This window comes from Mchenga conophoros, linkage group LG3 (assembly GCF_057382185.1).
Source record: "Mchenga conophoros isolate Kocher_MC1m ecotype Shallow Benthic linkage group LG3, M_conophoros_male_GT1.1, whole genome shotgun sequence".
Classification (NCBI taxonomy): Eukaryota; Metazoa; Chordata; class Actinopteri; order Cichliformes; family Cichlidae; genus Mchenga; species Mchenga conophoros.
The window spans coordinates 7,298,648-7,324,072 of record NC_140528.1 but is presented as its reverse complement, the minus strand read 5'-3'; the positions used below and the strand labels follow the sequence as shown (position 1 = coordinate 7,324,072).

Below are 25,425 nucleotides of genomic sequence, written 5' to 3'. Positions count from 1 at the left end.
CAGTGTTACAGCCATCATTTTACCCTCAAATTGTCGCCATTATTGTTCTCTTTCCAACACCGTGTCTTTCAAAGCTCAGGCATTTAAACTTTTTAAACTGTGTGGATCAAAGTGGAGGGATCACATTTGAGTCATTCAGTGATTCAAAGAATATGACCTTTTAATATTCATTCAGATGTTTTCTGACTCTAAATGTTCTTTTCTCATTTCTTAGGGTTTTCTAATTTACATTTAAAACATTTTCAGTTTTTTTCCAACTCCTTCTTCTGTGTAACCTTCAGCTTTTAGCAGTTCAGCACCTTTGTTTTCAGGTTAAATTCGGGGTTTTTTTTGTTTTTTTTTAATCTCATTCAATATTTTTAACTCAAAATTCAGCAATTAATTCATTTCAGTGCATACATTCAGATTCAAGCATTCACACTGCAGTTTCTTCAGAAAATGCACTTTCTAGTTATTATATCATCTTCCGTACGTTTTTTGGCATCTAACTCCTTCAAAACCGTTCAACTTAGAAAAACCATTCAAACACCGTTAGATTCCTATTATTTTGGACATGACTGCTTCTATTTTTCTCATTTCTAACATTTATATTTTTAATTTTATTCAACTTTATTCAACAAAAATTTCCCATGTATTTCAATGGGGAGACCCTTCAAATTCTCATTCAACTTACTCATTTTTAAACTCTTACTACTTCCACATACATTGACATAGAGCCACCATTCAAACTTTAAAACGAAGACAAGACATTCAACTATTCAACTTGTATTTATCTTTTCAATATCTATTATACTTTTTCTTCAGTTCCAGTTTAAGTTTCATGATGTTTTTTCAGCCGTTTCAGAGTTTATAATGGGTGTGTATGGGATGGAATGTTGGGGCTAGAGTGAGACAGCTCAACTGCTAGAGTGAGAGGAGCAAAAAAATTAATCTTAAAATATTTTTTAAAACTGCTGCTGTGTCCGCAGCGTTTGCTCTACAGGTATGATTTTACCCTCAAAATGTAGCCATCGCTGTCCTCTTTCATCCAATGTGTTTACTATTGTACTAGGTGTTATGGTTCTTTCGTAAATGTCACCAATGCACAGCCTCCTCCCTCCAACTCTTCCATAGACTCTAATGTTAAAACGGCTCAGAAGGTTGGTTTGAAAATCAGAAGAGCATGGTGTTTTTACACTGTCACCACGTCCATATAATAAACTCCACAGGCATGAAAACTGAGAATTAGGTAGACTAGACATTGCTGCCGCTCACAGTGAAAGAATTTTGTCAATACGACTTTTACTTTTCATTTGGGAACGATTTGTTTCGGCCTGACTTTTCTGTTCATTTTAAGCAGCAAAAGTGAGGCGCATGTCTGTGTACGTGTGTATGGAGCCATTGGGTGCGGTCACTATAGCAACCAGGCTCACACCTGCCTGCTTAACGAGCTCTGCCTGCCACTGTACCAAGATTCATCTTAAGCACTTCTCTTTCAACTGCTGCTGTGTCCACAGTGTTACAGCCATCATTTTACCCTCAAATTGTCGCCATTATTGTTCTCTTTCCAACACCGTGTCTTTCAAAGCTCAGGCATTTAAACTTTTTAAACTGTGTGGGTCCAAGTGGAGGGATCACATTTGAGTCATTCAGTGATTCAAAGAATGTGACCTTTTAATATTCATTCAGATGTTTTCTGACTCTAAATGTTCTTTTCTCATTTCTTAGGGTTTTCTAATTTACAATTAAAACATTTTCAGCTTTTTTCCAACTTCTTCTTCTGTGTAACCTTCAGCTTTTAGCAGTTCAGCACTTTTGTTTTCAGGTTAAATTCGGGTTTTTTTTTTTATCTCATTCAAGATTTTTAACTTAAATTCAGTAATTAATTCATTTCAGTGCATACATTCAGATTCAAGCATTCACACTGCAGTTTCTTCAGAAAATGCACTTTCTAGTTATTATTATTATTATATTTTATTTTTCCGTACGTTTTTTCAAAGCCTACTCCTTCAAAACCGTTCAACTTAGAAAAACCATTCAAACACCGTTAGATTCCTATTCTTTTGGACAACACTGCTTCTATTTTTCATATTTTTAACATTTATATTTTTAATTTTATTCAACTTTATTCAACAAAAATTTATAATGTATTTCAATGGGGAGACCCTTCAAATCCTCATTCAACTTACTCATTTTTAAACTCTTACTACTTCCACATACATTGACATAGAGCCACCATTCAAACTTTAAAACGAAGACAAGACATTCAACTATTCAACTTGTATTTATCTTTTCAATATCTATTATACTTTTTCTTCAGTTCCAGTTTAAGTTTCATGATGTTTTTTCACCCGTTTCAGAGTTTATAATGGGTGTGTATGGGACGGAATGTTGGGGCTAGAGTGAGGCAGCTCAACTGCTAGAGTGAGAGGAGCAAAAAAATTAATCTTAAAATCTTTTTTAAAACTGCTGCTGTGTCTGCAGCGTTTGCTCTACAGGTATGATTTTACCCTCAAAACGTAGCCATCGCTGTCCTCTTTCATCCAATGTGTTTACTATTGTCCTAGGTGTTATGGTTCTTTCATAAATGTCACCAATGCACAGCCTCCTCCCTCCAACTCTTCCATAGACTCTAATGTTAAAATGGCTCAGAAGGTTCGTTTGAAAATCAGAAGAGCATGGTGTCTTTCCACTGTCACCACGTCCATATAATAAGCTCCACAGGCATGAAAACTGAGAATTCAGTAGACTAGACATTGCTGTCGCTCACGGTGAAAGAATTTTGTCAATACGACTTTTACTTCTCATTTGGGAACGATTTGTTTCGGCCTGACTTTTCTGTTCATTTTAAGGAGCAAAAGTGAGGTGCATGTCTGTGTACGTGTGTATGGAGCCATTGGGTGCAGTCACTATAGCAACCAGGCTCACACCTGCCTGCTTAACGAGCTCTGCCTGCCACTGTACCAAGATTCATCTTAAACACTTCTCTTTCAACTGCTGCTGTGTCCACAGTGTTACAGCCATCATTTTACCCTCAAAATGTCGCCATTATTGTTCTCTTTCCAAGACAGTGTCTTTCAAAGCTCAGGCATTTAAACTTTTTAAACTGTGTGGATCAAAGTGGAGGGATCACATTTGAGTCATTCAGTGATTCAAAGAATATGACCTTTTAATATTCATTCAGATGTTTTCTGACTCTAAATGTTCTTTTCTCATTTCTTAGGGTTTTCTAATTTACATTTAAAACATTTTCAGTTTTTTTCCAACTCCTTCTTCTGTGTAACCTTCACCTTTTAGCAGTTCAGCACCTTTCTTTTCAGGTTAAATTCGTTTTTTTTTTTTGTTTTTTTTTTAATCTCATTCAATATTTTTAACTCAAAATTCAGCAATTAATTCATTTCAGTGCATACATTCAGATTCAAGCATTCACACTGCAGTTTCTTCAGAAAATGCACTTTCTAGTTAGTGTGAATGCTTGAAAAGCATTCACAGTATTGTTCTTCTAATCTTTATTATTATATTTTATTTTTCCGTACGTTTTTTGAAAGCCTACTCCTTCAAAACCGTTCAACTTAGAAAAACCATTCAAACATCGTTAGATTCCTATTATTTTGGACAACATTGCTTCTATTTTTCTCATTTTTAACATTTATATTTTTAATTTTATTCAACTTTATTCAACAAAGATTTCCCATGTATTTCAATGGGGAGACCCTTCAAATTCTCATTCAACTTACTCATTTTTAAACTCTTACTACTTCAACATACGTTGACATAGAGCCACCATTCAAACTTTAAAACGAAGACAAGACATTCAACTATTGAACTTGTATTTATCTTTTCAATATCTATTATACTTTTTCTTCAGTTCCAGTTTAAGTTTCATGATGTTTTTTCACCCGTTTCAGAGTTTATAATGGGTGTGTATGGGACGGAATGTTGGGGCTAGAGTGAGGCAGCTCAACTGCTAGAGTGAGAGGAGCAAAAAAATTAATCTTAAAATATTTTTTAAAACTGCTGCTGTGTCTGCAGCGTTTGCTCTACAGGTATGATTTTACCCTCAAAACGTAGCCATCGCTGTCCTCTTTCATCCAATGTGTTTACTATTGTCCTAGGTGTTATGGTTCTTTCGTAAATGTCACCAATGCACAGCCTCCTCCCTCCAACTCTTCCATAGACTCTAATGTTAAAATGGCTCAGAAGGTTCGTTTGAAAATCAGAAGAGCATGGTGTCTTTCCACTGTCACCACGTCCATATAATAAACTCCACAGGCATGAAAACTGAGAATTCAGTAGACTAGAAGCTGCTGTCGCTCACGGTGAAAGAATTTTGTCAATACGACTTTTACTTTTCATTTGGGAACGATTTGTTTCGGCCTGACTTTTCTGTTCATTTTAAGCAGCAAAAGTGAGGCGCATGTCTGTGTACGTGTGTATGGAGCCATTGGGTGCGGTCACTATAGCAACCAGGCTCACACCTGCCTGCTTAACGAGCTCTGCCTGCCACTGTACCAAGATTCATCTTAAGCACTTCTCTTTCAACTGCTGCTGTGTCCACAGTGTTTGCTCTACAGCCATCATTTTACCCTCAAATTGTCGCCATTATTGTTCTCTTTCCAACATCTTGTCTTTCAAAGCTCAGAGATGTAAACTTTTTAAACTGTGTGGGTCCAAGTGGAGGGATCACATTTGAGTCATTCAGTGATTCAAAGAATATGACCTTTTAATATTCTTTCAGATGTTTTCTGACTCTAAATGTTCTTTTCTCATTTCTTAGGTTTTTCTAATTTACAATTAAAACATTTTCAGCTTTTTTCCAACTTCTTCTGTGTAACCTTCAGCTTTTAGCAGTTCAGCACTTTTGTTTTCAGGTTAAATTCGTTTTTTTTTTTATCTCATTCAAGATTTTTAACTTAAATTCAGTAATTAATTCATTTCAGTGCATACATTCAGATTCAAGCATTCACACTGCAGTTTCTTCAGAAAATGCACTTTCTAGTTATTATATTTTATCTATTCCGTACGTTTTTTGAAAGCCTACTCCTTCAAAACCGTTCAACTTAGAAAAACCATTCAAACATCGTTAGATTCCTATTCTTTTGGACATGATTGCTTGTATTTTTCTCATTTTTAACATTTATATTTTTAATTTTATTCAACTTTATTCAACAAAAATTTCCCATGTATTTCAATGGGGAGACCCTTCAAATTCTCATTCAACTTACTCATTTTTAAACTCTTACTACTTCAACATACGTTCACATAGAGCCACCATTCAAACTTTAAAACGAAGACAAGACATTCAACTATTCAACTTGTATTTATCTTTTCAATATCTATTATACTTTTTCTTCAGTTCCAGTTTAAGTTTCATGATGTTTTTTCACCCGTTTCAGAGTTTATAATGGGTGTGTATGGGACGGAATGTTGGGGCTAGAGTGAGACAGCTCAACTGCTAGAGTGAGAGGAGCAAAAAAAATAATCTTAAAATCTTTTTTAAAACTGCTGCTGTGTCCGCAGCATTTGCTCTACAGGTATGATTTTACCCTCAAAACGTAGCCATGGCTGTCCTCTTTCATCCAATGTGTTTACTATTGTCCTAGGTGTTATGGTTCTTTCGTAAATGTCACCAATGCACAGCCTCCTCCCTCCAACTCTTCCATAGACTCTAATGTTAAAATGGCTCAGAAGGTTTGTTTGAAAATCAGAAGAGCATGGTGTCTTTCCACTGTCACCACGTCCATATAATAAACTCCACAGGCATGAAAACTGAGAATTCAGTAGACTAGACATTGCTGTCACTCACGGTGAAAGAATTTTGTCAATACGACTTTTACTTTTCATTTGGGAACGATTTGTTTCGGCCTGACTTTTCTGTTCATTTTAAGCAGCAAAAGTGAGGCGCATGTCTGTGTACGTGTGTATGGAGCCATTGGGTGCGGTCGCTATAGCAACCAGGCTCACACCTGCCTGCTTAACGAGCTCTGCCTGCCACTGTACCAAGATTCATCTTAAGCACTTCTCTTTCAACTGCTGCTGTGTCCACAGTGTTACAGCCATCATTTTACCCTCAAATTGTCGCCATTATTGTTCTCTTTCCAACACAGTGTCTTTCAAAGCTCAGGCATTTAAACTTTTTAAACTGTGTGGATCAAAGTGGAGGGATCACATTTGAGTCATTCAGTGATTCAAAGAATATGACCTTTTAATATTCATTCAGATGTTTTCTGACTCTAAATGTTCTTTTCTCATTTCTTAGGGTTTTCTAATTTACATTTAAAACATTTTCAGTTTTTTTCCCCAACTCCTTCTTCTGTGTAACCTTCAGCTTTTAGCAGTTCAGCACCTTTGTTTTCAGGTTAAATTCGGGGTTTTTTTGTTTTTTTTTTAATCTCATTCAATATTTTTAACTCAAAATTCAGCAATTAATTCATTTCAGTGCATACATTCAGATTCAAGCATTCACACTGCAGTTTCTTCAGAAAATGCACTTTCTAGTTGTTACTGTAAGTCTCGTAGTTCTTATTTGTGTGAGGCTTTGCTCCTGCCCGTCACTCTGCTGCTGTTACATGTTGTTCAGCTCTTATTGTTACTGTAAGTCTCGTAGTTCTTATTTGTGTGAGGCTTTGCTCCTGCCCGTCACTCTGCTGCTGGAGCACCGGGATTTCCCCAATCAGGACAATAACGGATATTTCTGTTCGTTTCTGGTCTATACATGTTTTATATCAGAGCCATCTCCCAGAATCTGAACTGATCAAAAAGTGCCGACATGTCCGGAGGGATTTTGGCCCACTCCTCTTTCCAGCTGCTTCCACAGATTTAGTAAAGGAGGCTCTGGAGGCTGGCTAGCCCACTTCTTCTTCAGCCCCTGCTTTGTTTGCACCCATCCACGGCCACCACTGTGTGTTTGACTGTGGGGATGTTGGTGTGTCACACTCAGCATTTCTCAGCCTTCAGCCAATCATCCAGACGGTCAAACCTCAGACGGGCTTGTACATGCTAAACCGCGTGGGTGCTGCAGTAGTTCAATCCTCTACCAGTGTTACCAGTATGTGGTGACTGTCATCCACCTGCCTTCTCACCATTAACCAGCTCCTCCTGTGTGAGTTTCCTTTCCTATGATCATCCTCCGCCCATGAGGCTGACTGATCACATCATGGTCAGAACTGCTGCACCCACAGTCACCGAGCTTCATGCTGACGCCCTTTGCATCTATATGCTGAGAGTCCCACAGCCAGTCTGTGGGATCCAGGGTTGTAGAGGATCACACACTTCATTCAGGGACATGCAGATCTGTTCATAACTGATATGTTTTTTGTTCGATGTTTCTAAACTCAGGTAAAAATCAGAGACTGTTCATTTCTCTGTAAGTGAGCAAACTTATAAATTCAGCAGGGAGGATAATTGTTTCCCCGTCGTAGTTCAGTGTAGCTAGTCTCTTAACCCCCAACCAACCCGCTGCACCTCCTCCCTCCCCTCCCTCTCATAAAATATTGAGAGAGCCTGGCACTAGGCCAGACGCCCCCCTCCCTCTCTGCCAGGCAGACGGCCAGCTGACGGAGCATGTGGCTGTGGGAGGGGCACGAAGGGCGGCTCGGCTGAGGAGATACAGTAACCATGAACATATTCGTTCTCTAAATGAACGCCACGAGTTGTTCCCACATCGAGCTGCTCTACTCTGAACTCATTCACACGAGCACTTTCTGCTCGAGTGCTTCCTCTGTTCACAGCCACACTCACGGATGCGCTGGAGAACAGCTCGGGTAAGAAGTGTGAACAACATGCTGGCATTTCATTCTACCTGCAGTGGTCAAATCAAGGCAGTGGTCAAATCTAGCTTCTTTCAGCTCAGGCAGCTGCAAAAACAAAGCCAATTCTTTCACGGCAGCACTTTGAGACAGTGATCCAGGCCTTTGTCAGCACTCGGCTGCATTACTGTGATGACCTTCATGTTGGGGTCAGCGCATCATATATTAGTCAAAATGCTGCAGCTCGTCTTTTAACTGGCACTCGAAAGTTTGAGCACATTTCCCCTGTTTTAGCTTCACGTCACTGGCTGCCCATTTCTTTTAGGATTCATTTTAAAATTCTTTTATTTACTTTTAAAGCTCTCCATGGCCTCGCCCCATCTCATCTCTCTGAGCTGCGACAGCCTCATACAGGCCAGCTGATCAGCTGCTCCTGCATGTACCCAGGACTGGGCGTAAACTTAGAGGAGATCCTGCTTTTGCTGTAGCAGCTGCAAACTGTGGAGCGAGCTTCCTTTGGAGATCAGACAGGCCTCTTCTTTACCTGTTTTTAAGTCTTGAAAACCCGCCTCTTTACCCTGAGCTTTGACACCACGTGAGATGTTGGTTTTTATTTCAGTTGTTTTTAGGTGATTCGATGCTGTTTTATCTTGTTTTGTTTTCATTTGATGTTTTATGTGTTTTATTTATTTATTTTGCTGTTTTCTGTTGTTCTATTGTTTTAACTTATTTTCCGTGCAGCACTTTGTTCCTGTGCTGGCTATTTTAAAGTGCTTTATAAATAAGATTGGATTGGATTGGACTGCCACCAACAGCTCTGTAACACACTGTGCACACAATGCTATCATTGTCTTTTCTTTTTAGCTGCTTTTACATTTTAGTTGCTGACTTCTGATAAACTGAATAAAACAGGAGAACACACAACCTGGAAATCTTCAACCACACACAAAATACATACGTTTCCCTGGTAAAGTACACAACCTCTGCAGTACCGCTGAGTTTTCTACAAGCGCACAAAGCTGCTACCAGCTCTGCTGCTGTGACCTGTGTTACCTGTGTTAGGCTCTTACATCCATACGATGGTTGAAGGACCGGCCGTGTCCCGTCTTCCTTCTGTGCATAATCGTGGCCCCTGCTGGAAGCTGACCCCGTTCTCCCACAGTGTTGCTGAAATGGTGAAACTGGAGCACGAATCGATCTGGGAGCTTTGATGAGAGATCAGCTGAAGTTTGACTGCAGCCTGATTCACTTTAGGACAACCAGTTTGCTTTTAATGTTTTTCTGCCTGATTCATTCTGATACACAAACACAGGCTGAACGGTGTCTGTGCTCCCACATCCTCAGTGTCTCAGCACCTCTGCATCCTTCACTCACTTCTTAGCATGCAGGACGTGTGTGTGTGTGTGTGTGTGTGTGTGTGGGGCACAGGGGAATGTGGGACTTTGTCCTGATGTGAATGTGTGTGTGGATCTTCTCCTCCCGGCCTATCACAGTGAGGAATGGAGGTGGTGTCAGTGTGGGTCAGTGTCACTGGGAGCTGTGGGCGTCTCCACAGTGGGCCTGGGAAACTTTGAAAAGATGTTTTCTTCTTTCGGCCATAAAATCCAGATCTTGGTTTCCTCTTTGTGAGCACAACAGAGACTCCCCTTGTCTCTTACACAGCCCCCCTTTGGCTTTCATGCACACACACCCACTCAGGGAATAAAGTCACTGCAGCCATTTAGCTGCTTCTCAGCACTCGCTGCATAACCTGAGGTTGGTCAGCCGGTCGACTCGTCGTGCATAGTGACAAATGAGGGATTTCAAATATTTCCAAAGCGATGCATCAGGTTTCTTTGCAGATGAAGTGAGACGTGGATGTTTCACAGCACCAATGAAGATTGTGTTTAAGTGCAGCCGGGCGCACGCTCCCCCAGCGACGCCAGCTTCTTCTCACCGTGCAAACACTTTGATTTGAAATAGATTACAGCCGTGAGTGTTTGACTGTGATGGACTGGTGATGTGATCAGGGTCGCAGGTTTCCACCCGCCTCGTCTCTTTGCATGCAGTGAAGGAAACTATGCAAACTATGCAAGGTGTGCAGTAACAGGTCTGAACAAACCAGCAGCAAATAACTTCCAGTCTCCACAGGTTCAGTGCAGCTGGTGTAACAAAACGTTTGGTTACAACATATTAATGTTCGCACACTGCTGTAAAAACAGTTTTATTAAAATGAACGTGCACTTTTGTAGAAGCTCGTGGTGAACGCTCCACTGCCTTTGTTTTATTGTTACTATTATGTTGTGATGGGTTGAACAGGATGACTTGAGACGTGTGCGATGTGACAGAATAGACAGATGGAAGCCTTCATGTTGGATCAGAACGACGTCGGGCTTGTTGGTCTGCTGTGGTTTGATCAGAAGACTTCCTCAGATCAGCACCGTGGCCCTCCTCTTCCTCTCCCCCATCTGCTTCTTCTAGCAGCTTCCAACACACTGAGGTCTCTGACAGTGAGAGTGACTCCAGTGTTCCTGTAACTTTGAAGCAGAGGTTCAAGACAGATTTGATCTTTCCTTCTGTTTGGGATTGAAGTGATGTAATATCAGGGGGGGCAGGGGGTGCTATGATGTCCTGTCATTCTCATGTAAATCTGTGTTGGGAACATTAATGTTTAATCTGTGTGGGTCTGTGTGTGTCTGTGTGGGTCTGTGTGGGTCCGTGAAATCATCCTGATTTCTTTAGCTCATGAACACCGTGTGGGGTCAGTGTTAACAACATGGTGCAGAAAGGAAACACAAGCGTGGAGTCGGTGGGATTGTGCAAACGGTCGCTCGTGCATCAATCAGCTCCAGCTGTGATGCATCTCTTTGATTAGTGGGAGCAGCAAACTCCATCCAGACAGCTTCCTTTCTTTTTTTCACTTGACTAATCAATCAGCGCACAGCTCCGTTTAGCACACACGCCATCTTTAACGACGGCGTGGAGTCTGTGCCCTGTTCCTCCCACACACGAGTGTTCGTTCATGTTCGGCCTTGTGTCTGAGCGTTTCCTCTCGGTGTGTCTGTAACGAGGAAGCCACGGGCAGGTCGCACACAAACGTGTGGCTGCCGAGTGTGCGAGTGTGGCAACGTGTGGCAACTATTCTGGTTTGCCAGCGACGTTTCCAGATAAACACTGGTGGCAGCTGCTGCCATGGCAACACCATTGTGCTCCCTCCCTCCCTCGCTCGTCTCCCCTCCCTCTCCCCAACCACTCCTCTCTCTCATGCTCCGCCGGCTCAGAGAGCGAGGACCAGAGAGGAGAGAGGTCAGCTCGATTCAGAGGACAGAAAGAAGAAAGGAATAACCCGGAGTGGACGGGGACAGGATGAGCGAGGACAGCCACTCCCACTACAGGCTGGACCCCAGCGATCGCCTCAACGGGCTGGGACAGAGGAGGAAGAGACCCAAGAAGGTAAACGAATAGATGGAGAGCCACGTGGTGCAAAGTGTGTAAGGATGGAGCACCCCACCCTGCAAAAAGAGAAAGGAGGTGGGGTTAGGTGAGGTTTGTTTATGTGCAGACGAGCGTCCACATGATGTTAGGAGCACCGAACCATCTCTCACCCCGTCGTCTCCTGTGGAGTGTGTGGCTGCTCCCCCACAGCAGTTGTATCCTCTCTCATATCCTCCGTCTCCTGGTGTTGTGTTGCTCCACAGTGAGTCGTAGTAGGAGGCTCACATGCTGTCAGGGTGGGTCCCTGCTCGCTCTTTGTGTGCCTGTCGTTGGGGGTTTTGGTGTTTGCAGCTATCAGGAGGTTTGTGTTGTAGCCTGATGTGAGAAGTGTTGTTATTATCATCATTTTTAACATTTCTGCACCGCTACAATAAACAGACACACACCCATCAGCCTGTTTACAGATCTATACGCCCATAAAGACGTGAAATACACATTGCACAAATCTACTATAACGTGTTCATATGTGTTATAAAATAAAGAGGTAAAGTATTAGCTGTTCAGGTTGATTCATAAATATGACCTCAGCACGTGAAATCCTTCTGCTGACATCCCTAAAAGCTCGTCAGACCAACGAAGCCGTACAACACAAATAATCAGACAAAACCAGGGTTGTGCGTCTGTTGTTGAGAACATTGTCAGTAAACCACAGATCAGTGTTTATGTACCAGTGACGTCCTGTCAGTCTCGATGTAATGATTCCTGACAGCACGTCTTTGTGTGCCACCTGCTCGCTCAGCAGCTACACAACCCAGGAGCTCAGTTTTGAAACAAACCAGTTAGATTCTTTAAGTCGTTAAAGTGTCTCTGTTAGGAAAAGCATCTGTTTCCTCCACTTCTGCAGAACTGCGTGACCCGTAGCATCATTGCAGGAAGTATCCTGTGACAATGAGTGACTGCACATCATCATTATCAACACATAAACCTGTGGTCTGGACCTGCAGTTCTTATTTTTACTGTCTGGTTTTGTGTAAAGCAGCACTTCAGTAAGCACCTGTGAAGCACACAGTCATAGTCGAGTAAGGAAGCGATCCATATGTGAAACATATTCCACGTCTACAGGATAGTGGAGGTTACATGGGTCAACCTGGCAAACTGTACCAGCACATGTGATCACACTGATAGCAGAACACAGGTATGTGAGTCTCTACGACGAGGTCAGAAACCAGTAACAAATGTTTCATGTGATTCGTTTTTCTCCAGTTTGTCTGCAGTGAACCTTAAATACTCACTGAACCAGCTGTTTCCTGATGTGGTGACGTGTGTCGGTGATGAAGCCAACACTCTGTCCAGTGTTGGGCAAGTTACTTGAAAACAGTAATCAGTAACTAATTACTTCCCCAAAAAAGTAATCCCGTTACTTTACTGATTACTTATTTTCAAAAGTAATTAATTACTTAGTTACTTTTTAAAAACACGATTTACAACCTGAGTAGGTGATAAAGCGATAGATCTTTCAGCCCAATTCTACTTTTTCTGCATAATCCATCATACAAAATGTAATCAAATGGAAAAGTCTCTTTTTAAAACTTGTTTTATTGGTTTTAATCTTTTAACTTTATGCATCGAGCAAACATTTAATTATCTGCAACATTCTCTGACTGGAAGAAATTAGTTTAACATTTAAACCTATTTTCTGCACATTCCAGCTCATAAAATAAAATATTTTTTGTGTTTACACTCAGTCTTTCAAATAGATGCAAGTAAAACACAGCAGAAAATAAATAAAGTCAAAGACTCAGCGGTCCTGTTGCTCTATTTTCACCTGTAAAGCAGGAGTGGGGCAGGCGGAGGTTTACCCTGGTGCAGGTGTGCCGCGGTCAGTGGAAGAATCCGCGAGTTTCTCTGTGAGTTTCCCATTACGTCGTAGCTACTCGGTGCTTGTTGGAAGTTTAGGGGTTTTCCGCTGTAAAAAGAAGTTTTCTTCCCACGCACAGCGGACACTAATGTTTTTGTCACTTTTTATGGAATCAAACTCAAAGTAAGGTCAGTACTTCCACGCTTTAAACGCTGCACGCTCATACTCTCTCTGCACTCGATATGTGATCCATTGTTGATCTGCACACAGCTGTTGTCACTAACGGCGCACTCGCTTACGTCACTGTCGTGAGACATTCTCGCAAAAAAATCACGGTTTTAGTAACGCAGTAACGCAGCGTTCCTACGGGAAAGTAACGGTAATCTAATTACTGTTTTTGCAATAGTAATCCCTTACTTTACTCGTTACTTCAAAAAAATAATGGGATTACGCGTTACTGGAGCGTTGTTCTCCTCTGTAACAAAGCAGTGATAAAGGAATAGATGCTGATTTTATTAACTTGTGTCTTTGTGCTGCTGGATTCAGTCTGAAGCAGGCAGCAGTGCTGAACCTACCAGTGTAAATGTGATGGTGGAAGCAGAGGCCAGCACTTGGCAGTGCTAAACACAATAAAAGACCCACAAGTTCCTGCTCAAAGGTCAGCTGCCTTCAGATCAATCATTAACCTGCAGCAGGTTGTGGCCTGATGTGTTTGTAAGAGTTTCACTTTCAGGAGGAGAAGATTTAAACGAGTCACACAAATGTGAACTACAAAGTCTGTGACACACAATTTATGCAAACTGCATGAAATCTGACCTGAAGAAATCCAGTCTTCTGCCTGTTGTGGTTGTGACAGCTGCTCGTAGGAGAGTTTGTTTGTAGGAGGTGGAGATGTTCTCAGATCAAGTGCGTAATCGTCTCTTTGTGTAGACGCTAAAAGCTGTGAGCCAAAACTCTCTGCTCTGAAACTCTTCACTCAGTCCTCACGCTGAGAGTTTAGAGGCTGAACTTCTTGTTCCTCCATAACACTTTTCATGAAACAGCAGAAATGAGCTTGTGTTTCTCAGCAGTGCGCACACAGAGAACCGATCCTCTCTGCTCAGTCTGAACAAATCAAAGTGAAACGTCAGTGAAAACACAGCTGCTGATCAAACTGTGTCAGATTAATGCCTCAATGTTTCACTGTGAGGTTAAAAAATACATAAAAATGATTTAAAGAAGTAGGAGGCAGATTTTCACAATAAGAGCACTTTGTTTTTAATTCAGTTAATGTCAAACTGTCATCAACACCTCTGTGTTGTTTCCGTCTCTGAGCAGATTCAGGCATTACTCAAATAATAAAGGCTTTTTTTTTCACTATTATACTTTTCATTAGTCTCCAGGTTGATGATTATAAACAGAATTATTAAAGTTTTTATCATTTCAGGCTGAAAATCAACATGAATTTGGTTCTAATCAAAGAAGCTCCTTTAATGTGTGTCATTAAAATCCTCACACAGACTTAAAAAGGCGACATTAACATTAAAATAAATGAAAGAAGCTTCAGCTGAGAGCTTCATGCAGTCATCATCAGCAGCTCATAGCAGTCACAGCTCTTTATTACGCAGCTTTGCAGGAATTAAAGTGGCTGAAGTGTCAGAGTTTGTGTGAGAAGCTGCTTCATGGACAGCTGTACACACGTCTTTATTATTTCTTCATAAATCAAACACACAGGTTTGTCTGCAGATGATTTAAAGTGTGTCGTTGTGCAGTTAAAGCTGTTTGTGTGACGCCCTGACCTCCTGTGAATGAAACAGCCAATCAGATCCATCAGAGAGAGAGCAGGAAGTGTGTGTTTGTGACAGAACAAGGAAACAGTGATGATGATGAACATACAGGTCCTCTGATGTTTCCTGTTACAGTAACGCTTGTTCATCTGTTGCTCTCCTACACTTTCCTATAAATAAAGGAGAAAAAGTCCGTTTAGTTTCATTTCCTACAGCTCAGAGTTACACTTCACATTCCTGCTGTCACATCAAAAAGCTTCACTTTGGTCCAACATCTACATGTTAACATGAAACACAGACAGACTCAGAACATCTGGAACATCTGCACTTTGACCCAAACTGTTATAGCAGGATATTTTCTACATATTTCTTATGTTGGACCTGTTTGAACTGTAAACGACCTGTAATCATCTGTAAATGGTGTGAGACACACTGAGGCCACCTACAGGGCAGCTGGGGAACAGCAGGGATCTGAAATCATATGAGACGTTAGTGAGTGAGAAGAACAAACGGACTTAAGATGGGTCGAAGTGATCAAAGTTGATCTAAAACAGAAGATAAATTCAAAGCAGCATCTATTCCTATTGTGTTTAGGCCAGAGATGCTCTTCAAACAGCTGACAGACATGACCACATTACAAGAACATGGTGTGAGTCTGATTTGATATTCCAGTCAACGCTGAGAGACCTTAACCAGGAAGTCAGAGGTCAGCTGATGCTGCGAGCAGGAAGTGAACCAAGGGAAAGGTCCACTCTACTCAATCTCAAAGAAAATATGCTGGTATTTGTTGATGTTGATGGTACAATAAAAATATATAATATAATAAATAATAAAATATCATGTGATGATGAGATGTGTTGTTGGTGTTTGTATTTTCTGTAAATGTCTTTTTTAATGTAAATGCTTTGTTCCAGACGGACAGGGAATCAGTTGCTGTACGATGACATCATCTTGATGTTGACGAGGAGGGCGAGAAAAACTAGTTTTGTCCTGCAGATGGCGATCTTGCACCGTGTCCAGAGAGCCGACACTTTGATGGTGCTGCTCTACTCAGCTTAGTTTAGCCTGGGTTGGACTCTATATGAGCAGCTTCCACTCTGGTTTCACTCTTAAACACACTTGTTTGATTTCACTTGTAAAAGTTGAAGAATAAATATTTTATTACAAAATTATTTGTTGATGCATTTTTTTAGGGTCAAATATCTTGTTTGATTTGAGGAATGAACTGTTAGGGTGGAAAAAGTGAATCAGGTTAAAATAGTGGTGCTTTATATCAGTGAAGATGTATAATGTAATTTAAAATGTTGATGATGGGTTGTAGTGGGCTTGTACTTACAAAACTGCCTCATTTTATTGGAACGATCCACAGTTGCATCCATTCACGGATGACATCTGACATCATTTGACATCTGGTCTGAACACGTTTGTACACAAGATGCCTCAGTTCTGGATGTTTCCACAGACTCCTCTGTGCACCTAAAGAAAAGGTCAAGGGTCAGCAGCACATGTAGTTGGGACAATTCTTCAGTCGCACAAACTACACAATGATTTTCCTCCAATGACGACTTTTCACTTGCAGAAATGGTCCTGTGTGATTTCCAGGCTGTGATATAAAAACTAGTTCCTAATGGCAGCGACTCACTCAGTAAACATGTGTTTCCTTCACCAACCTCACACACAGATCCAATAAGATCAGGAAGTGGGCAGTATAGTACAATATGTGTTATTCTGTGCTGCACTGCCCGAACTAAAGATCTGCTGAAGTGTTGGAAATAATCCAGATGTTTATTTTGGACGATACAGCAGAAGATCAGACATGAAAGTGGAGATAACACAGAAGACCTGCAGCAAAGGTCAGAGGTCAGACTGGGCCCCTGGATTCAACAATGAGCCAATGATCATCAAGCAGTGACTAAAGCAGAGCCCTGACCTTCTGACATTCATCACACAGTCAGAACAAATGTCTGCTGATGACTTCATCTCATGAAACGACTGATAGATGTCAGTTCATTGATCAGCTGAGCTGCTGATCTTCATCGTCACAGAAACATTCAGCTTGTTTCAATCAGTAAATAACTCCCACTACTCCCAGTTTGAACTGTTCCCACTCAAAATGCTGTGAGAACAATGATCATTGTAGAACTTCACAAACATCACGTGTTGTTTTCCACATGTAAGATCAGCAAACACACAGAAACTTCCTGTTGCCACACACGGCCTCTAAAATCTCTTCCACGCTTTCTGTCTGAAGTCCACTCTCTGTGTCGGATCCACAGGAAACAACAAGATCTTATTAACATGGTTTTCAATGTGTCTCCTTCCAAAAAGTCCAACCAATGAACAAATGTGTGTATTTGTGGAGGCCGAACAAAAGCATGACACATTTCTCTGTTTCTATAAACTGGAGTCAAACACAAACATGAAGAGTTTCACTGACAGACTCCAAAATGCCCCCACAGTGGATCAAAGGGAAATCCTACAGTGTGGCCAGAGACTCTTAATGGCTCCAACATCAACACATCCACAATGTTGGATCCAGTTCTGCCTCACAGAGTTACTAAGACACACCCTCTGCAGCATCACAACAGCTCCACCTGCTTCACCTGCCTCCTCAGCATCTGTACACCTGAAGAGAAAAGAAAGGCTCCAACAGCTCAAATCTACAAAGGATTCATGAAGTTTCATCCAACAATAACATGTTTGCCTTCCACACTTCTATTATTCATGATCACAAACACAAAGAACTTGTGCAGCCCTGATATCAGCCCTAATATATGAGTGTGTTTGCCCAAAGACTGAAACAGCATCAACATGACAGCTGTAAGAAATCTTCTCTCAGCCTTGTTTGGCAGAAGATCCCTGCAACAAAGATTGTAGCTGAAAGATGACGTGTGTAAAGTTTGCTCTGTGGGAGGGTTGAGGCTGTTTTTAGACCTTTGATAGTTTCCAATCCAGTTCTGACAGACAGGAATAAAAACAACATCATTAAGATCAGATCATGGAGCTGTTTGCTGCCTTGTTTCTATCTTCACATTACAAGACTTTACTACAATAAAGATGCTGACATGTATCTGTAGCAACAACATCATTGAATCTAGAACAACTGGAGCCAAACCAGTGGCTCTGCTGGGATCACTGGTGAGCCAACACTTCCTTGTTGATGCAGATTTCAGGGCTTCCTTTTGCTCCTCCGTTATAACTGTTCTCTCTTCTCAACACATGATGACACAAAGGAATCAGCAGTGACAAAGATGATGCTGAAGAGAAGCACACACTTCACACATATAACAGAGCAGTGCAGTTACACACACCTCTGCTCGACATCAGGCCTCAAACAAAGACACAAAACACTAACTTGACTCTAAACAGAAGAAACGAGCAGCTGTTTCTGTTCTGTGCTTATTTATATTTGACACACATGCTTCTCTTTGTGCAAACACACATCGCACTATAAGGGTAACCTCGCACACAATGATTGGACAGCACAGTGATGATGCTGGGAGATCCTATACGCAGCAACACAGAAACACTGAGAACTTTAAACAATGATGGAAAGTGTTATAAATGACTTGTTGGCCTCTGATCTGTCACAAACAGCTGAAACGTGTCTCTCATGAGTCACATGAAGGTTTTTGACAGAAAGGACAAAAAGTAGCTGCAGTCAGTTTGTGTCATTTTTATATTTATTCATCTGGGAGAAAAATCTGAGGGACATTAAAATGTGTTTTCAACAGAGACAAGAACATGAATATAACAGAACAGGTAAATGAACATGTTTCAAGTAAACAGCTGGACTGATCAGGTCCAAACACAGAGTGATAAACTTGTCAAACAGCTGTCATATCTTTATATAGAAGCTCTTTATAAATGCTGCTCACTGCAGTCTGTTTACTAATAATGTCAAAGTGTTAGAAACACAGAAACATCAGAATGGTCTTTGTTCACAGAAACCTGTCTGGGATCCTTTGTTGTTCTTTTGATGCAGAGTTACATTATAAATATAAAGAGTTATTTCAGAGTCTCATCAGTTTTCCTGCATGTCTTTATTTAACACATCAGCAGGGCTGAAGCTCTCATGTTAAACACACACTGATCTATGGACACGTTCATGTGTTTCTAACAGAACCAGGCTGTTATCAGCCTGCACTAACATTATGTCACACACACTGAATGTAACAGTGACAGTTTACATCATCACACAATCAGCTGTGATTGTTTCACTGTCATCAAACGAGTCAACAGGAAGTAGAATCAATAGAAACCAATCATTTCCTGACAGCATGTCTGATGGAAATAAGTGCAGATTATGTATGAAGTCTAACTGCACACAGTAACTGTGTTACAATAAGGACTTAACAGCGCCCTCTGCTGGAGTGTTTCAGTACTGCGTTAACTAGAATACACCACCTCCTCCTCACACCACCTGCTACAGCTCTACTCTTCTATGACTACAGTCATCCACAGCACTGATGTGAGGTCACATGGTTCATATGTAAGGAGCACAGCTGACCTCAGGTCAGTTTAATGACTGTGAGCAGCAGCTGTGTTATTGTCACTGTGACAGGGAGACACTCTCAGACACAGCGCTCATGTCAGCTTGTTCTCATGCAGGAGGATCAGGAGCTCCATGTTTGTCTTTCTGTTTGAATCATGATGTGTTTGTGCCATCAGAGTCTGTCATGAGTACTCAGGGTTTCACAGCAGCTCTTCTGGATGCTGACGAGGACTCCAACCTCATGTTTCACCTCTCTGAGCTTCTGATGTCTGTGAACACTCGTGTTTCTTCTCTGGGCTCATCTGGACAAAAACACCTTTCTGTGTTTGGCTGCAGCCTCATTCTGACTGACAGGAAGTGTGTTATCCATGAGCTGCACTTCTGTGAGGAAGTTTCCTGCTGTGTTTCCTGTCTGTGGACAAACACGAGTGTTCCAGCTGAGGACTTGGTTCCTTCCACCTGTCCATACAGGACATCACGCTGTCTGCAGCTCTGTAAATGCAGCTCCAGGTCCTTCCACGTGCTGCTCTGTATTTGTGCAGTTTGTAGTGTGTCCTGGGAAACGTAGCACACATGGTGTTCTTCTGCTGTTTCCTCCTTTCACTGAGTGTGAAACACTGACGCTGTGCTGTTGTTCACAGAGGGGAGCTGATTCTAGCTGCAGCTGGACTCTGTCATCTAACTGAATGTGTTGGTGCTGATCACGGGGCTCTGAGGGGGGAGCAGCAGGAGGACTCTGGATGCTGACGTCAGTGTATCTGTGGAAGCTCCCACAGCGTGTCTGTCATTCAATATTGTGCTGTATATTGTATCTATGCAAAGATGAACAGACTGTGTGTTCACTGGTCTCTGTGCTGCAGCTCTGATGTCATCATCACTCCCTCCTCCACCCTCAGCAGTCCCAGCATGCTGCTGTGGTGCACCCCACCCTCACTCTACACCTGAGCCACAGACCACACCCTCCACCTCAATATACACCACAGTTTTCTCTGCTGTGGAAATGAGATCAGGAGGAAATCATCATTATTATTATTTAATAAACGCTCACATTAATGTGGGCTTATTTGTGTCATATTAGAAACATTAGTTGAGTGTTTTTAGTATAAAATGGTCAAAGTCCCTCTTTTTGCTCCTCCCCTCACCTGTGGATGGACGGTGCTGTTACCGTGGTGACAGCTTGGATGTGTTTCAGTCCTGCCTGGTTATCACTGCAGGAATCTTTCACATTTATTACAGGTAATAACTCTGATTTTTCTGTGTATTATGAACCAAATGTGTCCTGATACACACAGAGATGGATGAGCAGAGGTTTTTTTTGCAGTTTATGTAGTTACTATGGACTTAATGCATACATATTATTAAAATTAGGGCTATAACAGTTGTATTGATGTATAGCAACTTGAAATGCTCCCACAAATGGCTCCACAGCATGTAAAAATATAACAAAAGCTCTGGCGGACTTGGTTCTGTGGTCAGTCTTAAAGGGTGAAGTTAAACTCTGTAATCTTCACTGTGTCACAGAGTTCAGTGAGTCCCGTTATTCACAGTATCAATCAGATCATCAGAGAACAGCTGATCAGCAATCAGTGGTGCCAACAGCGCCTCCTGTGGTGAGAGGATGCAATAATGCAATGTAGCATTTTTCCACTCAACACTTGCAGTCATGGAAACTGTCTGTTGGATCTGTGTGACGTTGCTTTCTTGGTTAGAGTTCCTCACAAATGTCCAGATGATTCTTCTAATGAGGCGTCGACCATGTTTGCAGCTCTTTGGAAGAAAACGTCGCCCTTTGCCATCCTTACTTTTCTTTGACTTCTTCAAATGCAGCTGAACTCCAGCTGGTATTTTCTTGGACTTTGCAGCTGTTTCTGGTCATCAGTTCATTCCTGCAAACCTCTGAAGCTGAACAACAATGATGCTGCATTGCTGGCTGATCCCAAAAGGTTGATTCTGTTCATCTGGACGTTTTCAGAAACGTTTGCTCACTGATCAGGTGACTTCTTCAGTCTCAGCTGACTGCAGCTTTACAAGCTTACAAACAGCACATTTGCACAATGACTGAAAGCAGCAGCACCTGATATATATGATACTAATATAATACATATACATATATAATCCATACTAATGATGAAGGAACTGAGCTCACAGTCCATTGTTCATTCAGTGAACTACTCAGTTTATTTTGGGCCTCAGAAATGCTCACTCTGTTTGTACATCACTGTCAGCAATAGACTCATTCTGCTGTGTGGACAGGAACACATGTGACATCACTTCCTGTTTGTTTGTGACTGAAGAAGTTTACAAGGAATCATTTAGAAGAGTTTCAAACATCAACTGATTGAATCCATGAATCTGAAAACGTGTTTGTGAGTGAAAGAGACAGACATGTACAGACTGAACTATCTGTTCAACAGTCAGAGTGTTTCTGTAACAGGAGACACTCTTTACACTCCACTCAGCACAGGGACACTGAGGCACCAGGAGACAAGAACCAAAACCCAGGATAAAGAGTTTGAGTGAATGTGGTGTTGAAGGTGTGGAGGTGGATCAGAGTGTCAGAGGAGACTCTGTAGAAGGACAGAGTGCCAGCAGGACAGTCCACATACACTGCTGCTCTGTTAGAGACAGAGGAGGAGGAGGAGGAGGAGGAGGAGATGGATGTTGAAAGAACAACCCCTTCATATTGTCTAAGATTTAAAAATACAGAACAAATACCAATCAGAATGAGGACTAAGATAAAGAAATCAATCCGAAAAGTAGTTACACATACCTTAACATATGCATGTGTTTAATGATCAGAGTTCATTGTATTTACCAGTTCCCTAAGGAAAGTTTCCCACTGAATGTCCCCATTTAGGTTAAAGAGGAGTGTATTTGTTAGAAATATCCCCAAAAGTCATAAGTATACTGCACGGCATACCTATGACTATAGTCAGATATGTTTTTGTATTGTTTTTTACAAATAGTGTCATGTCCCTTTTTCAGTATAACTCAATAGATGAAGTTCGAGAACAATTTATCAGTGATCACCACACTCAAGAGTTATGTTGTAAAATCCTTCATTATGTCTAAGATTTGAAAATATGGAACAAATACCAATCAGAATTAGGACTAAGATAAAGCAATCCATCCCCCAAATCATTTGTGTTAAAAACGTCCCCAAAAGTCATAAGCATATGGCATACTAATGACTATAGTTGGATATGCTTTGTAATTTTTTTAAAAATAGTATCATGTCCCTTTTGCAGTATAAATCTATCCATGAAGTCTGTAAACAATTTATCAATGATCCCCACAGTCAAGCAAGGGTTATGTTTTCATTATGAAACATATGCATATGTTGAGGTATGTGTAATGAGTTCGTTGTATTTACCAGTTCCCTAAGGAAAGTTTCTCATTGAATGTCCCCATTTAGGTTAAAGCGGAGTGTATTTGTGTTAGAAACGTCCCCAAAAGTCATAAGTATATGGCATTCTGATGACTATAGTTGGATATGCTTAGTAGAATTATAAATGTCACATAGCCCCAAACATGTCTTTTTCAAAGCCTGCGGTGAAGAGAAAGGTTGGTGATGAGCACCGACAATTTCAGGAAAAGTGGGAAATGCAATATTTCTTTGTTGAGCACAGGGGCACCCCGACCTGTCTTATTTGCACAGAGAAAGTTGCGCTGCACAAGGAATACAATTTGAAACGTCATTACACAACTAGACATGCTGAGCTGGATGCAAAATACCAGGGAGACGAGAGAGCGAACCGGGTTGCCAGTCTTAAAACAGATCTACTGAGGCAGCAAGATTTCTCCAAGAAAGCAACCAAAGAGAATAATGCAGCAGTCGGAGCCACGTGGTTAGTGAGATGATTGCTAAAGCAGGGAAGCCATTCACAGAAGGTGCATTTGTCTAAAAGTGCATATTGCAGGCTGCAAATATAGTCTGTCCGGGAAAGAAAGGTCAGTTTAGCAACATCAGCCTTTCTGCCAACACCGCAGCAGATCGCATTTCTGACCTGTCAAGTGACATTTATGACCAACTGTGTGAGAAAGCCAAATGTTTCAGTGTATACTCAGTCGCTCTTGATGAGACCACAGACATCACCGACACTGCCCAGCTCCCAATGTATGTCCGTGGTGTTGATGACAGTTTTGAAGTGATGGAGGAGCTGCTCACAGTAATTCCAATGCATGGCCAGACCACCGCTCAGCAGATATTTACAAGCTGTGTGATGCCATTGAGAATGTTGGTTTGCCATGGAAGAGGTTTGTTGGAATAACAACAGATGGAGCGCCATCAATGACAGGGAGGAAACATGGACTGGTGGCACAAAACAAACTGGAAGAGGAAGGCGTGGAGGAGGCCATTGCTCTGCACTGCATCATCCATCAGCAGGTCCTTTGCAGCAAATGCCTGAAGTTTGACAATGTGATGTCTATTGTTGTGAAATGCATCAACCAAATCAGATCCAGGGGCTTAAAGCACCGAAGGTTCTGTGCTTTTTTAGAGGAAATGGAGTCAGAATATGGGGATGTGCTCGACTTCACTGAGGTACGTTGGCTCAGCAGGGGAAATGTATTAAAGAGACTTTTTGAGTTGAGAGCAGAAGTGAAGCCTTCATGGAGAAGGATGGAGTTAGTGTTCCTGTGCTAACTGATCCCAAATGGCTCATGGACTCAGCTTTTCTTGTTGATATGACACATGAGCTTAATGTACTGAACAAGACGTTACAAGGCCAGGGGCAACTTGTCAGTGCTGCCTATGACAACGTGAGAGCATTCTCCACAAAACTGGCGCTCTGGAAAGCTCAGCTCTCTCAGACAAACCTTTGCCATTTCCCAGCATGCAAGGCACTCGTGGATGCAGGCACACCATTCAGTGCTGACGAGTATGTTGATGTCATTTTGAGGCTACAGGAGGAATTTGATCACAGATTTGCTGACTTCAAGACACACAGAGCCACCTTTGACATTTTTGCGGACCCCTTCTCCTTTGATGTGCAAGATGCCCCTTCTGTGCTTCAAATGGAGCTCATTGAGCTGCAGTGCAACTCTGAACTCAAAGCAACGTTCAGGGAGGTGAGTGGAAAAGCAGACAAGCTTGGACAATTTTTGAGAGACTTGAGCCCTAGTTTCCCTCGGCTTTCCCGAATGTTCAAGCGGACCATGTGCCTTTTTGGTAGCACATACTTGTGCCAAAAGCTCTTCTCCACTTTGAACTTCAATAAGTCCAAGTACAGGTCCAGACTTACGGATGATCATCTTCAAGACATACTGAGGGTCGCAACTGCTTCCTCCCTCAGGCCAAATCTGGCTCGGCTATGCGAGAGGAAACGCTGCCAGGTCTCTAGCAGCAAGGAGTAGGCAAGAGAAGCCATGTTCAGAAGAACAGTTCATTTTCTACAGTGTTCCATTCATGTTCAGAAGAAGGTTATAGAACTGTTAATACAGACATTTCAATCTAAACAATGCAGATATAGAAGACTGAAAAAAAACACACAAGTTCACTGACTAAAAATATCTTATTATTATTTTATTTATGTATTACAGATTGATTTATTTTCTTATTAATTCTTAATTTGTTTATTCATTTTTCATATTTTGTGTTAAAAAATAAAAATAAAGAGATTTGAGAAGATTGGAATTTTTTAACCATGCCTTTCTTGTGGAAAACCTAATGCGGCCCAGCCTCACCCAGACTCTGCCTGCAGCGGCCCCCAGCTAAATTGAGTTTGAGACCCCTGTCCTACACCATAAATCAGTAAGAGAGGGTACGACCTCTCTCATGGCCCCAAGTGGTGTGTGCATGCCAGAGCACTCTGGAAGGCACACAGAGTCTTTACAGACTACTCAGGATCAAACCTCTATCATTATGCAATCGATTATACAACTCTAAGCATATATGAGTAAATATTTCTAAGCATAAATGACAATCAACAATATAAACCTTACAGCTGGTTTTAATAACAGAATTCATTTGTTTCTCAAACGAGAAAGAGCTATCGAGAAACACTCCTAAATCTTTAGTTCTTAACTTTTCCAGTGGGCCAAGGTCAACATTATCTGCTAATGCTAAATTAACTAATGCTAATTTGACATGAATTAGCATTATGCACTAATGCTAACACTTACTTTTTTTAACAATGTGAGTAGCTAATGCTAACACTATTTCCC

The 25,425-nt window shown here is 41.5% G+C and overlaps 1 protein-coding gene and 1 long non-coding RNA gene across 2 annotated transcripts in view; one reads left to right on the top strand and one right to left on the bottom strand.

Annotated features, from left to right (window-relative positions):
• LOC146577125 (protein NLRC3-like) overlaps positions 1 to 25,425 on the bottom strand; it is a 308,589-nt gene that overhangs the window by 264,556 nt on the left and 18,608 nt on the right. The window lies entirely within an intron of this gene.
• Positions 10,387 to 15,616, top strand: LOC146577126 (uncharacterized). The gene is made up of 2 exons (XR_014891346.1): positions 10,387 to 11,159; positions 15,360 to 15,616. It is a non-coding gene; the product is annotated as an uncharacterized LOC146577126 (long non-coding RNA).